The sequence below is a fragment of the Lemur catta genome, chromosome 1 (assembly GCF_020740605.2).
Source record: "Lemur catta isolate mLemCat1 chromosome 1, mLemCat1.pri, whole genome shotgun sequence".
NCBI classification, from domain to species: Eukaryota; Metazoa; Chordata; class Mammalia; order Primates; family Lemuridae; genus Lemur; species Lemur catta.
The window spans coordinates 199,938,136-199,952,895 of NC_059128.1; the positions used below are offsets into that span (position 1 = coordinate 199,938,136).

General features: G+C 32.0%; 1 long non-coding RNA gene across 1 annotated transcript in view; it reads right to left on the bottom strand.

Moving 5' to 3' along the window:
- Positions 1-9,474: 9,474 nt before the first annotated feature.
- LOC123630272 overlaps positions 9,475-14,760 on the bottom strand; it is a 63,128-nt gene continuing 57,842 nt past the window's right edge. Inside the window, exon 3 of the long non-coding RNA XR_006732626.1 lies at positions 9,475-9,519. This is a non-coding gene — a long non-coding RNA (uncharacterized LOC123630272). The remainder of the gene's footprint in view (positions 9,520-14,760) is intronic.

A 14,760-nucleotide genomic window follows, 5' to 3' on the forward strand; every position in this document is an offset into this window, starting at 1 on the left:
GTTTACAACTGGATGCATTAGTCACATACACATTTGCTGATTGTTATTCTATTTCCTCCATAGAAATTTCATCCTTTTGCTCAAAATGTATCATTTCACTTGTACTTGCCACATTTCAAGCTGCATGTGTATTTTAAGTGTTTCTACCATACATCGGCTTTGCTTCATCTCATCCCATAGCTGTTGCCCAAATATCCATTGTCTGCACACAACAAACCACGTGGACTTTGTTAAAGCAAATAACATTAGAATTCTCCAATGTCAACACTCTGGCTTCTTTCTGTGACCTCAGAGTTAGTATTCCTCTCTTGCTATTTAGTGCTAATTATGACTTTAAATGATGCTGATAAGATGTTCAAAGAATTAGATGTGATTAATATAAGAGGGTCAACTTTCTCATGGACATAAAGTAGATTGCACAGTATCTTCATTCTACATGCCTTTACTTTGGTCTGAAATAATTTCTTTTACTTTTTCATCTTTATCATAATTAAGAAATTATGCTGAATGCCCACATTTGGTCTAAGAATGAACTGAATTAATTCACTGTGCTGTCATTCCCCACAAAGAACAAATCTTTGCCCTTGAAAAGGTATCCATTGAGTACCATAGCATTCTGTCCTTGGCTGTGTGCAAGTCACTCTTGTCAGCAATGTTTGGATGAAAGAATAGGAGGAATGCTTACTAAATTTTCAGGACTCTGGGAAGTGTAGTAATTTTATTATTTCAGGATTAAGATTTAAAATTATTCCAACAGGCTAGAATACTTTACCAAAACAAATAGAATAAAATTTAAAACAGAATCAAGGAGAGTTATGAATTTAAACATAAAGAATTAATTGTACATGTAAAGGATAGGGACAACTTCCCTGAAAGAAATTCCTATAAAAATTCAGAAGCTTCTCTTGGAGCTAAGTATTAGCCAGCAATATGATACAAGTATAATCTCTCTTAATTTTGTTTACTTTTATCAAGCATTACTGTGTATCTAGTATTTTACCAGGCAATTTTACATGTTATTTACACAAGATAAATAAAAGTATATCAAATGTAAACTCTTAAACCTTATTTAAAACCAAAAGCATAACACATAGAAGCAATTAATTTAAAGTATTTATTTAGGGAGTGAAAAAATGTATGTATTCTAAGGACATTCCTTTCTGGCATCTAAATAGATACAAGAATAAAATAAAGAACTGTTAGTGTTCTTAATGTTTTCTTTGACTATACCCTCTTAAATTCTATTTATTCTAGCCATGGTTTTAGTAGTCTAAATCAATTTGTGTTAGCATTTTCTGATATCTAATTTGCCAATGATTTATATTGTTGAAGAAACATTCCTAATATTTTATACCTCATCAATAGGTATAAAATAGGTATATATTGAGGATAAATTTTTCCTTAAATTTTTTTTTTAACACACAAGTTCTTTGTCAAGTGTTTCATCAAAACTACAGATTATACACTGACAAGAATAAAGGAGATGATTCCAACCTGGAAAGGTTAATAGTTATTTCCCATCAGCTCCTAAAGAAGCTAACTGTTGCTTCTGTGGTACTTTAAAGTGTGTGTAAAACTGCACCTGATGAGTGTGAACATGAGGTTGCATCAAATATACCTCTAAGGTAGGTATAAATAATTTATCCACGGTGAACTGAAAGACTCATTCACATGTAGCTGAGATCACTCTCAGTGAGGAACACTGTAGAAGTGGCTTTTATTCTATATCTCAGATTATAAATGGTAAAGCTCACAGAGGCTAAGATTCAGTGATATTTCTGTGTCGTTTCTGAACGTGATTAAAGATAGTTACTTCAGTTCCACATTACAGTATTAATTCTGTTCTGATTTCCATTCACATGTATTGATCAAACAAAACATAAATGAGTCTATTCATAGATCCATTGGTGTATTTGAGAATTTGAGTGATAAGGTGTTGGGATGATTATGAAATGTGAAAAAGAATGAATTCCTGGCATGAAAAATTTAATATCCAGTAAATATTTTAAGGCATATCTTGTACTCTTATTCAAGAGATTTTTGTATGCACCTTAGAGCAATATGGGTATGGCCCTTAGGGTCCAGTAAATTTGAACCATTTTTAAACAGTTTCTAAGAAGCTTTCACAAAGCAACCAAAATTATTCGAAATTGATTTTTTGCACTCTAACATGGACATCTATGAGAAGTAAGACTGGAAATAAATTTTTATTGAATTATATCCCTCTTGAACATTTTAAAATTGCATGCAGCAATGGTATTCTCTTTCTGGAATATATAGATAAGAAGGGTCACAATTCCCATCTCTTTGGAATCTACAATGAGCTGCCATAAAGAAATAGCAAGTCAAAGTTAAAGAGACCATGAAAGTTAAAGAGAGTCTGTAGGTCAGAGATTAAGTCTACCTTTTTAGTTCAGAAGACAAGAGAAAACAATGGCTAGATACTGAAGGTGGTGGGTATGAAAATATACTGAGACAAAGCAATTTGAGTTGGGAAACCATGAGAACAGAAGCTGTTTATGAGCTCCTAAGAGGATATAGGACATTTTAAAATACTGAGAACATAGCATTCATCCAGGAGCATTCTGCTTTCTCTTATAAAAAAAAAAAAGCACACATTTTTCTCCTCCTACATGAGCTGCATGTTAAAAAAAATCTTTATATTTCTTGAAAATTCTACCTTATGTTCACTTTAAATTTTAAAATTTTGTGTATTTGCTGTTAATTTTTATTTCTTTACATTTAAATCTCTGAGTTCCTTTGTAAATAAATCTCAGACAGAAAACAATGACATTTTAATCAGGTAATTTCTACCTTTAGTCAGGTAAACTTTCCTTTTGGAAAAATTTTCCTACAAAATTTATGGTGTTGATACTTTTGGAGTTGCATGTTGAATTGAATATTATTCTTGTGTACTAGCACTCCTTGTTATAAAAACAATAGTTTTTATTTTCTTTTAGCTAATTATATATTCGAACATCCTGGAATCAAGGCCCCTTAGGCCTGGAAAGAGCATTAAACATTGCACAGCTCACTCTTATATTACTGAATCTTTAGCTTTTTCTGCTCAGTATCTGTGTTATCTGAATCAATACTTCAGTGAATGGGAACATATTACCTTTTGAGGAAGTCTATTCTTTCTTTGAAGAGTCTGACCTTTTAGAAAGTTCTTATTATTGAAAAAAAGCTCTCTCTGGAAAAATTGGGGACCATAACAAGTGTGGTTTTTCTTCCCTCCTCTTCCAGTGTTTGCACATGGTCATCATGACCTTTCTACCTCACCTGTTGAGCCTTTTCTTCTTCACTTCTTTCTAGCATCTACAGGTCCTTAAACTGAATATTGTTTTGAATTTCTTTATCATCTTGGTTGCTACTCTCTGGTCATGCCTGTTGGTAAATATTACAGTAAGTGCGGCATTTATACCTGATCACAATTGTTCAGGATTATTTTGTCTAGAACAAAGTAGAAAGGAACTACCTTTGTTGGTTCTATTAGTATAGCATAATATACAATTGAACTTTGTGTAGGCATATTTATTGCTGCCATATGTTGAACTTACTATTTGCTAAAAGCCCCCTTTATGTTACTGTTCTGAAGGCACAGCTCTTATCCTCTACTTGTTAGGTGTTCAAGCAAAACTCTGCCATTAGTTGCTATGTAACAGGCAATTTGTGATTATCAGATAATCTTTTTTCTCTGCTTTTATGTAGTTACTCTTATAAGTTATTGTGTCCATATTTAAGATTGGAGGCACAGAAAGAAAAATTTATTTTGCATTTGTTGGTCTTTTAGTTTTTGTTGTTCAGATTATGATTCTCTGTGGTAGGTTAGAAAATTTTTTTAAAAAAGCCAAAATGAGCTCATTGAAATACAAACAAAAACACTATGCATTTGAAAGAGTACCTTTAACAAGATATATGTGCCTTGATTGGACTAAAATTATAGCTTCTTTGAGATTTATATCAAATGGAAGTTTTGAGGAACTATTTTCTATACCTGAAGATTTGTATAAAGACATTTCTAAAAATAATGACTGTTATAGGACAAATGCAACTTCTGAACTTTTAGAACTAGTTTTCTCACATTCTGGGTCCTAAATGGCTGAAAGTGGTTGATTTTTAAAAATTTGTTTGTTTTTGCTCTTTTTATAATTAAAGAGCTCTCATTCAAATCCTATTAACCTTCTTTTTTAATTGTGCTATTAATTTTCAAAGCCACAAACTAAAGATAGTTCTATCATGTTCTTGTGTGCTGATTTGATCTTTATGTGTACAACCAAAATAAAATTAATATTTTTAAAGTCAGTGGGACAATCCAGGGACAGGAATCACTTTTGGTAAATTCATTCTTCCAGGATTTTAATTTGTCAGATAGTTTTAGTATCTGAACTTATGTAGAATATCGCATATACTGGCTAAGAAATACAAGAACCATTCAACATAAAGCACAATTCAAATCATGTAGTCTTGTTCTGGCCCACTGGGATCAATAGCAGCTGGCAACGAATATAGCACATATTGATCATTACCATAAAGGCCAAATCTGAGAAAAGACTAGGTAAAGAACACATATTTATGAAAGCAAAGGTAAAAATTACAAATAATAGCCAAATGTAAGAGGAGTTTTCTATTATATTTAATATTCATATATCATTTTTAAAGTCACATGTAAGTAATAAAGAGCATTTTTAATAATCCTGAAGTATATATCTGTATCCCTGTGTATGATACACTCAGTAGACATCTCTGAGATACCCAATTATTATGTGCCAGACTGACATATTTTCTTTTAAGCTGGAGATTTACTTTTTAACCAATAAGAATTGTTTCAGTCTTAAATAAGTACTTTAACTCAAAAGGCATTTAAATTAGTTTGGAAATCAAAGGAGTAAATATAACCACACTATATCAGCATTTTAATCTTAATGCATACTATGCTAATAATTTAATAGAAACTAATGACAACACTCATCATTTCAGTAAAGAAAATATTGCTTCACTTTTACAATGCAGACATTTTACACAGGTATATTACATCATACACACATTAAATTTAGACAAAATCAACTATAGTAACTCAGAAAAGGAGAGGAAGAGGTATTTAAATAGGGGCAGGACCTGACATTTCACTCAATGAGTGTAAGCTCTGAGATTTGACTCCACTTTAGTTCAAAGATAGCTCAATAATTAAGTGATGCAGTAAATAAGTACATCATTTTCAAGAGTCTATTAATGAATTTTTCTTTTTATGTTGTAAAGCACTTCCATTTTCCCTATAATAGTATCACATACTTACACAGCATTGTGTGCTCAACACTGTTTTAAGATTTAAGTATTATTACTATCATCTTGTTTTCAAGATGAAAAATCTGACGTACAGAAGGTCATGGTGTTCTTGTGAAAGTTGACCACAAGCAACTTGGCTCCAAAATCTTCTGTCTTAATCAGCATGTTCACACAATACACAAATAAATTCACATGCACAGGTATACATAAAAATAAAAATGGACTGTGTTTTATTGATCTTTGCATCCTCATATCTCCTATAGTAAGGCTTTGCATATTTTGTGCTCAGTAAGTACATGGATTGTTTATCAATGACTGATGATAGTAATCAACGCTACTTTTAATCTTATTTTTTCTGACTCCAAATTTATGAAATATATTTTAAGATCACAATATAATTTATTGACCCATCTGAAACACTTTTGAGAGAAAGAGTGCTATTAAGAATTACCTTAGGACAGCAAGGGGAAACTGGGACTGTCCCAGGCCAATCAGAATCAATGGCCTACGTACATGAGAGTAGAAGACTGAGGCTCAGAGTTTTGTCAAATGGGAAAACTTGAATAGGTTCTCTGTCTGCAAAGACTATGCTTTTGAAACTTTATAACATAGAATCAAAGAATTATGACATTTTAGAACTGAAGAAGACTTTAGAAACTATCTCATTATCTATTAGTATTACTCATCGCCCCAAACCTAGTGGCTTCACAGCATCCATTTGTTTAACTCAGGATTGTGCTGAAGTTGTTATAGTCTAAACTGGCCTTGGCTGATCTCATTTGGGTTCACCCATGTGCCTGCAATTAGTTAGCAAGTTGGACTGGAAACTGGGTGGTCCCATGTGATCTGACCAAAACCACATGATCTGGTGATGGGCTGGCTGTTGACTAGGACAATGAGTGTGGGGAGATTGGCTAACATGCCTCTCATTCTCCAGCAGTCTACCTTGAGCTTGTTCATATGTCAGGGTTCCAAGGGCCCCAGGAAAAGACAAGTCCATATGTACAAGCACATTTCAAGTCTGCTTGTTTTATATTTGCTATTGTCCCACTTGCCAAAGCAAGGCATATGGTTAAGCCCAGAGTGAATGTAGGAAGAACTACCCAGGGCATGGATACTGAGGAACTTGCAATGAAAAAGTACTTTGTTTTTAGTTCAGGTGTTTCTATTACTCAGTAAGTAGTGTGGCACTTTGTGATATTGAGAACCCAGAATTAGCTTGAGCAGCTCTACCATGTGTGGCCTTAATCTCAGGGTTCAGGATATCAACATCTGCTCCATCCAAAGGTCAGAAATAGGAATGAGGGGAGGCAAATGGTGCAATTGCGTTGTCTCTTCAGGAATATTCCCCAAAGCTCTCACAAGGTACTTCTCCTCACATTCCCTTCTTTATCACATCTCTTCTCATAATATTAGACAAATGTAGTCACAATGCCACAGCTAATTTCAAAGGAGTGTAGGAAATATAGTCTTATTCAGAGTGGTCATGTGCTCAGCTAAATATTCTATTAATATGGATGGAGATACGAAATGGATTTTGGGGAGGAACTGGGAGATTCTGCCACATATGGCTCCTGTGATTCATATATACTCACCAATATAAGAAAATTATATGTTTATGTATATATCATAAATTATAAAATAATACAATTTTTTCTCAAACATTATAAAGTTTCTCTCTTTGAAAAAATGGTTAGAGCCCAGTTAAAATTTACCAAGAAATACTTGAAGAAATAATAATCACATTTAGAAACAGAATTTTCCATTTTTTAAGTTCAGAAACTGATTTACAATTCCTGTTTTATGTTTCAAGAATTCTAGGTAACATCTGTATTCCAGTGATTGAGGCCATTCTTTCATGTTTTAATATCACTTAGTTCCCCAGAGCACCATGTATGTTATCAATCTCAAGGTGGGGGTGAGGAGGGAGAGAGAGATATTTTCTTTAAGTTAGAAATAAATACGAATCTAGAAAATTTAACTCATTTATTCATCCAAGGTGATTTTACTGAAAGAGTGACAGTCTCTTGTTACCTAGTTTAAAGCCTTTTATATCCATGGTGTAGGTCATATAAACAACAGAGGGAATGTAAGATGAGTCACTTCAACATTTTAATATGTACAGTGCCTGATGTAACTGAGTTTTACAGTAACACTTTGACAGTGTGTATTTTTAAAAGCATCTTTTACAAAAGTCTCAAAGCACTTTACATTTAAAACATTAAAAGCTCAAAAGAAAAAAGTTAGAAATCTGAAGCAGTGGGAAGCCTAGATCAATTTGGGAGTAATTACTTCAATTATTTCTAATAAAATCATTTTGTATTAAGTGAAAATAGTTTTAAGTCTTAAACATTCATTGAGGATTAAGAGTGGCAGGCTAAAGCCTTTATCTTTCCATAAAAAAATTAGCCCCATTATTCTATATTGAGTTAATAGACTTTTATAGGGTTTTTTTGCGATAAAAAAAGGATGTAATTGCTTATACTAATCAAGAAGGACAGCCAAATCTATTTTTCTTAAGTGCAGTCACATTGCAACAATCAAAAACTAAGAATATGGATGATAAATTTCCTCCAAGGGTCAAAAATTTTGTGATGTGATTCCAATCCAATTTTTTTTATGCCTGTTGTGATACTATCTACCTTCATTTATTTGGGAATAATCCTTGGACTTAATTGTGGTTTAAGAACACAGATTCTGAAGCCAGTTTCAAATCCCAACCCAAAAATCATTAAGCTATGTGATTTGGAGCAAGTAACAAACTTTTTGTGCCTCAATTTCCATCTCTATATAATGGAAACAATAAAAATATCTATCTAATTGTGTTGTTGTCAGGATCAAATAAGGTAATATATTTAAAGTACATAAAACAGTGTCTGTCATGTAGTGAGTGTTATTTGAATTTAGCTGTTGTTGCTATTATCTCTAAGGTTTCTTCCAACTCTACTGTTTTATGATTCTCTTATCTTCTCTATGATATTCTTTATATGGAAATACAAGCCATTGATAGATTCCTTGGGTTTTAGTGAATTTTATAAGCATTGACATCATGCTTCAAATAACATAATAGCTTATGATTTGTAATATGTGCTATACACAGTAGGAAATTAGTTTTAATAGAGAACCTTCTAGAAAGGGTGATGCTTAACTGGAAAGCCTATTTTGAACTTGTAATAGTCAAGTGAAATCCACAAGTCCAGGAACTTTTCTTTAACAAATATGTCACTTCTCCCACCAACTTCAAATATGCATGTATATGTGGATGTGAGTGTGCATACATATATGCTGCTCAGTGATATGTAAATCAAAATTTCTCATCCTTCTTCAGTGAGGAGAAACTGGTAGAAATCCTTAGCCAGCAGAGGAGGACAGGAGAAATGTCTCTTCTGGAACAGCCCGGGTGTATCTCTCCAAGGAGGTTTTTTCCCTTTGTGAGCAGTTCAGGTTCTAGTAATAAATTTTTATTGCTTCCCAAAGCACCCTTGTACAGATATTAGCTGAATATCTGTGTACTTGTAGCACAATTTAATTATAAATACAAAAATTTTCCAGCCACTCAGTCTGACACTATTCAATATTAAAAATTAATGCAGAGATTTTATTAAATTTGTTTCTGTTATTCTGGATATTTCTATATTTAAGAAGCCTCCATTTTACCTAATTTTCCCTCTAAAGAGTATTAGGTAAAATCTGCTTTTTCCTTGGTTAGAATATCTGATTGCAGAATATGTTAATTCTTAACTCTGTGTCTCTTGTAGTTTTGATTTCGAACAGTGCATATGTATCCTTTATTAAAAAAATTTTAATCAATAATTTAAAAATACAAAAAGAAATGAAAAGATATTTCCTAAATCAAGGACTTTGTCTTAACGTATAAGGTAGTTTTAATAAAATATAAATATTAAATGAAGTTTTAATAAAAATGTCTCCACTCAGAGTTTTATATTTAACTTTTATGCTCACTCTCATGTAGTACACAATATCTTCAGTATTTTCCCAAATTAAAAAAAAATTAAATTTCATTGTGTATGATAAATTTTCTTCACTTTTGCAAAAATGTTATCTTACACATGAACTGGGTATTTAGGCTACAGAGTGGAAGCATAACTTGATCTTCCATTCAGTGACAGCAGAATTTGAAAGATGCCAAATTCTCTCCCAATGAAAAATAGATCCTCATGAGGCTGACACAATGTCTGAAATTTCCACCATTAACATTGCTCCTTGAAGGCTCTGTGGAGACATGCATTTTAATTAGGTTAAGGCATTATATTTTCAGGGTAAATCATTTGCTACCCAAACATAATAGCATGTATTTTTCCATCTTATTAAAACTCATTAACACACAGCAGAACCCTGAGGAAATGACATGAAATAGAAAACAAGTATATATTAGAGAAATGAAGAGGTAGAGAAAGGTCAGATTCATGTGAGTCGCCAGGTTCCGGTAGGCATTTCTGGATCCAAAGGAAGCATCATGGGGTTTCAGGAATCTCTTATGGTTTATCCTAAACTCTTCACCATATTATTTTGGTTGGAGCGTTTTATCACTTTGTTTTAAATTTTTGTTTTTGTTTTTGTTTTGTTTGTTTTAATAACTGACTCTGTTGATGTGAGCTTGTATTACTTCTATTCTGGTGAGCCATGATAACAAATTGTCATTCTATCCTGGTACTGCTGCAGGAACCTACTTTTGCCACATCTATTTGCAAGTTTCCATGAACACTTTATTAAAAAAACCCAAGAGCACAAAACTAAAAAGCAAAAACAATAAGCAAGATGGCAATAACACAACAATTTATGGAACCCTGAACATGAATGACAAACACATCAAGTTTTTCTAATGAATATGAAAGTAAAATAGACTCCCATTTTTGTCTATTTTATTAACTATTCTGAAAACCTCCCAACTAAAAAAAAATAAGATAAAGCCATCAAATGTCTAAGAACACAAGAAACTAGAGGACAAACAAAACAGAACACACACATAAACTCACACACATGAAAAGCTGAAATCCTGAGGAATACATTTATCTTGGAGCTGCAAAACTACCAGGAGCATTTTGTAACCACTAAAGCAAGAGGTTTGCATTTTACCTAACTATGAAAAAAGTTGTTGGTTCCAGGTAAGGTGACAGTTGAAACTAAATTTTCTGTATAGAGTGAAAGTTTTGACAGGGTTTACCCTCAGTAAAAGTGTGGACTAGTAACATCTAACTCATCAAGGAAATGAGAAGACCAGGAAACTTCTCTATCTTGGCTTGGGGTCTAAGTGAATAAAGAATTACCTTGAAAAGTGATAACTAAAGGGCAACTCTCATGTAGGTTTGGGATTCAGCATTAAACTGTCTACATTACACAGAAAATCTCAAGCTGAAAAATTAACAGAAAATGATGCCATATTTACAGCATTCTGGAAAACTGGGCAGAATAACACATAAATTCTCTCTAAAGGAATCACATTAGGCTAACTGGGTTTTATGAATATAAGGATGATTCAATGTTGGAAAATCAATCAAGATAATTCCCTATTGAGAAAACCACATGATCATATCAATTAATGCAGAAAAATCATTTGACAAAATCCAACATCCCTTCATTATCACACTCTCGGGAAACTAAGAATGGAAATATACATTCTCAGACTCATGTACAAAAAATTCCTAAAGCTAACAAAATACTTAAAGATGAAACATTGAATGTTTTTCTTTTAAGATCACTTAGTGCTTTGTCTCTTATGGAAGACAACCAGGGTATCCACTATTACCACTACTATTCAACATCATACAAGAAGTCCCAGTTAATGTAATAAGGGAAGAAAAAGAAATAAATATCATATGAGTTGGAAAATAAAAGTCTCCCTATCCACAAATAACAAGATTGTCTATATATAGAATTCCAAGGACTCTGCAAAACAAAGCAAAAAAAACTTCTATTACTACATTATAATTCTTTTTTCCAGCAGTGAACAATAGGAAACACATTTTTAAAAAGTACTATTTATAATAGTTCCCCTCAAAAGTTATGCTTAGGTAAATATGTAGGCAACCATCTAGAGGATCTGCGTTCTGAAAATTATAAAATGCTATGGAGAGAAATCAAAGACCTAAATAAATGAGGAGACATATACTGTTCATGGATTAGGAGACTTAGCATAGTAAAGATATCAGTTTTATTGAAAATAATTAGGAACAGATTAGATGCTACAGAAGCAGATAGTGAACTTGAAGATATAATAATACAATCAATCCAAAATAAAGGAGAAATAAAACTTGCAAAAGAATGATCAGAACTTCAGTGATCTGTGGGAAAAAAAATAATATACCACACTCTGAACTGAAATCCAGAATGGAGAAAGATTGTAGGGAAGGAAAATATTTGAAGAAGTCAGGTCTGGAAAAAGGAAGAAAACCTAATGTAGTCATGAATCCATACTCATGAATTCCATATCAGAATAGATCCAATCAAATTAATGACTACTAGCAATAAAGAAAAGATAAGGATGATGATAGACGTATCTGGAGAAACCGTGAAGATCAAGAAACAAAGGAACAACATCTTTAACGTGCTGGAGGGTGGAAAACACCTAGAATTTTTATCCAGAGAAAATATATTTCAAAACAAATAGGAATTAAATTTTTTTTTTCAGGAAAACATGATATCTGAGAATTTATTGCAGCATACCCTCAATACAAGAAATATCAAAGGAAACTCTTTGTAATACCAGAAGGAAACTTGGATATACACACAGGAATGAAAGAACTTTTTCACATTTTAAAATTTCTGTAAAATCTGATTGCTTAAAACAAAAACACAAATAATTTATTATGGTCTTCATAACATAGATAGAAGTAAAACGTATGAAAACAATAACACAAAGGATAAGAGGAGTAGATAGTCATATATTGTTGTATGCATATTATGTGAAATGATACAATATTATTTGAAGGTAGATTGTGCTAAGCTAAGATATATATTATAAGCCCTCAAGAAAACCTAAGAAAGTAACAAAAAGGAGGCTTAGCTAAATAATCAATAGTAGAGATAAAATGGGATGATGAAAAATACTCAATCCAGAAAAATAATGCAGGAAAAAAAGGAAGAGAAGCAGAGACGTGGAACAAATAGAAAACAAATGGCAAGATGGTAGATTTAAACCGAACCATGTCAGTGATAACATTAAATGTAAAGGATCTTAACACACCAATTAAAAGACAGATTAACAGACTGAATAAAAATGCAAACCCAAATATCTCTGCTTTATGAGAAATTAATTTCATATACAAAAAACCAGATATATTAACAGGAAAATGATGGAACAATATATACTATGAAACATACAAAAAGATTAATTGGCTAAAGCACAAAACTGACTTAAGAACAAAGTATGTTACCAGGGATAAAGAGGGAACATAAATGTTCATAGAAGAATTATTTATAATAGCTGAAAACTGCAAATATTATCAATGTCTATCAACAGATAAATGGATAAAAAACTGGTATACCTATACAATGTATCAATACAATAAAAGGTAACAAAGTATTGATTCATGCAACATGAATGCATCTCAGAAATATGCTGAGATAAAGATGTCAGATATAAAAAACTATATACTGTATGATTCCATTTATATAAAACTCTAAAAACTTCAAATATAATATATTCTGACAGAAAGCAAATTAGTGGTTTCCTGCATCCTGAGATGACAGTGGGGAGAGAATAGACAGGGAAGTGCATGAAGATTTTTCAAGGTGATAGAAATGTTCTATCTTGATTTTGGTGGTAGTGGCATGAGTGTATAAACCTCCCATTTGTACACTTAAAATAAATTTATTTTATTGCATTTAAACCATATTTCCATTTATTTAAAAGAATGAATTAATGATAAGAGTGAACGAAAAATCTGAAGCAGTGTAATTCCTGAAGATGTATAATTGAAAACAATTTCTAAACATAAAAGGGACCAAAGCAAACTCATTATTCAATGATGTGTTCAAACTTAAGTAAAAATTTGATTATTTTGAGAGGCAGATAGTTGATAATTCTATTCCAAATAGTAATGATTGGTAACTGTGAAAGAATAGTGGTTAGACTGTATGGGGGGTATGAGCAGGACAGGAAAGCTTTGATTGGGAAGAAATGTGGTTGGGCTTCCAGCATATTGAAGAGGTTCTATTTCTTGACCAGACTGGTGTTTATCTGAAGCTTCCTTTTTAATAATTTAAGCTGTTGATTTTATGCATTCTTCTATATGTGTATTATTTTTAACAGTACAAATAAGAAAAGACAACTCGGGCTGCCTCCTCCAGGCTGCCATCACATACACTCTCACACACACAATTCATGACAACTTTGGTTCCTTAGATTTAACTAATATTTTTAATAACTGTGAAATGCACTTTCACCCTACGTTTTTATAGCTTTTCCAGAAATGATTTGGAGACAACGGGCCAGCATCCTGTGCTAATTCACCATCTTGGCAAGAAGTAGAACTTCTATCACTTTTCTTTGAATTGACAATTGAATTAACTTTTTTGATTATTTGGTTAACTACCCATCCCGATTGACTTTGATCAAAAGTCATCTGATATATAGGAATAACATTAATCGGGTGTCGGACAGATGGGCGGGGGGGAAGGGATGTGTGTATACATGCATAATGAGTGCGATGCGCACCGTCTGGGGGATGGACACGCTTGAAGCTCTGACTGGGGTGGGGGGGGCAAGCTGGGGGCAAGGGCACTATACCTAACCTAAACTTTTGCACTCCCATAATATGCTGAAATAAAAAAATATTAAATAATAAAAAAGTCATCTGATATACAAAAGATATGCATTTACATACTTACCAACTTTATATTTATGTTTATTTTAAACATAATTTAAAATATATATTATAATAATTACATGTAATTTAAAATATGTGTATATTATATAAATATACTGTATATTTATATATATGTGAGGTCAAAGTGTAAATTTTAATATTGCATTCTATTTTTTATTTAATATTATGTCATGGATATTTTCTCATATTATTAACTATTTAAACATCTATAATTTTAGTGATCAAATAATATTCAAGTTGATGAATATTCAAGTTGATGGACATACATGCTGTATTTTACTATTTTCCCATTTATTGGTAGAAAATTTGATTGCCTCTAAATTTACATTGCTCATAATAATTTTACATTAATATCTTGTCACATAAAATTCTGATTATATTCTTAGAATGAAATCTTAAATGTGGAATTATTGGATTAAAATTAAATTAGGAATTACTAGGTTAAAGACAGAAATATTTTTGAAGTCTTTTATACTTAGTACTATATTTCCTTTCAGACAACTTTCAGTAATTTGAACTCTTAATGACAATATATGATAAAATCTATTTCAGTATACATAGAAGTATACATAGAAGTGTAATAATTTTTAACATTCTCCTAATCTGGTATCTCTATTTGATTTGC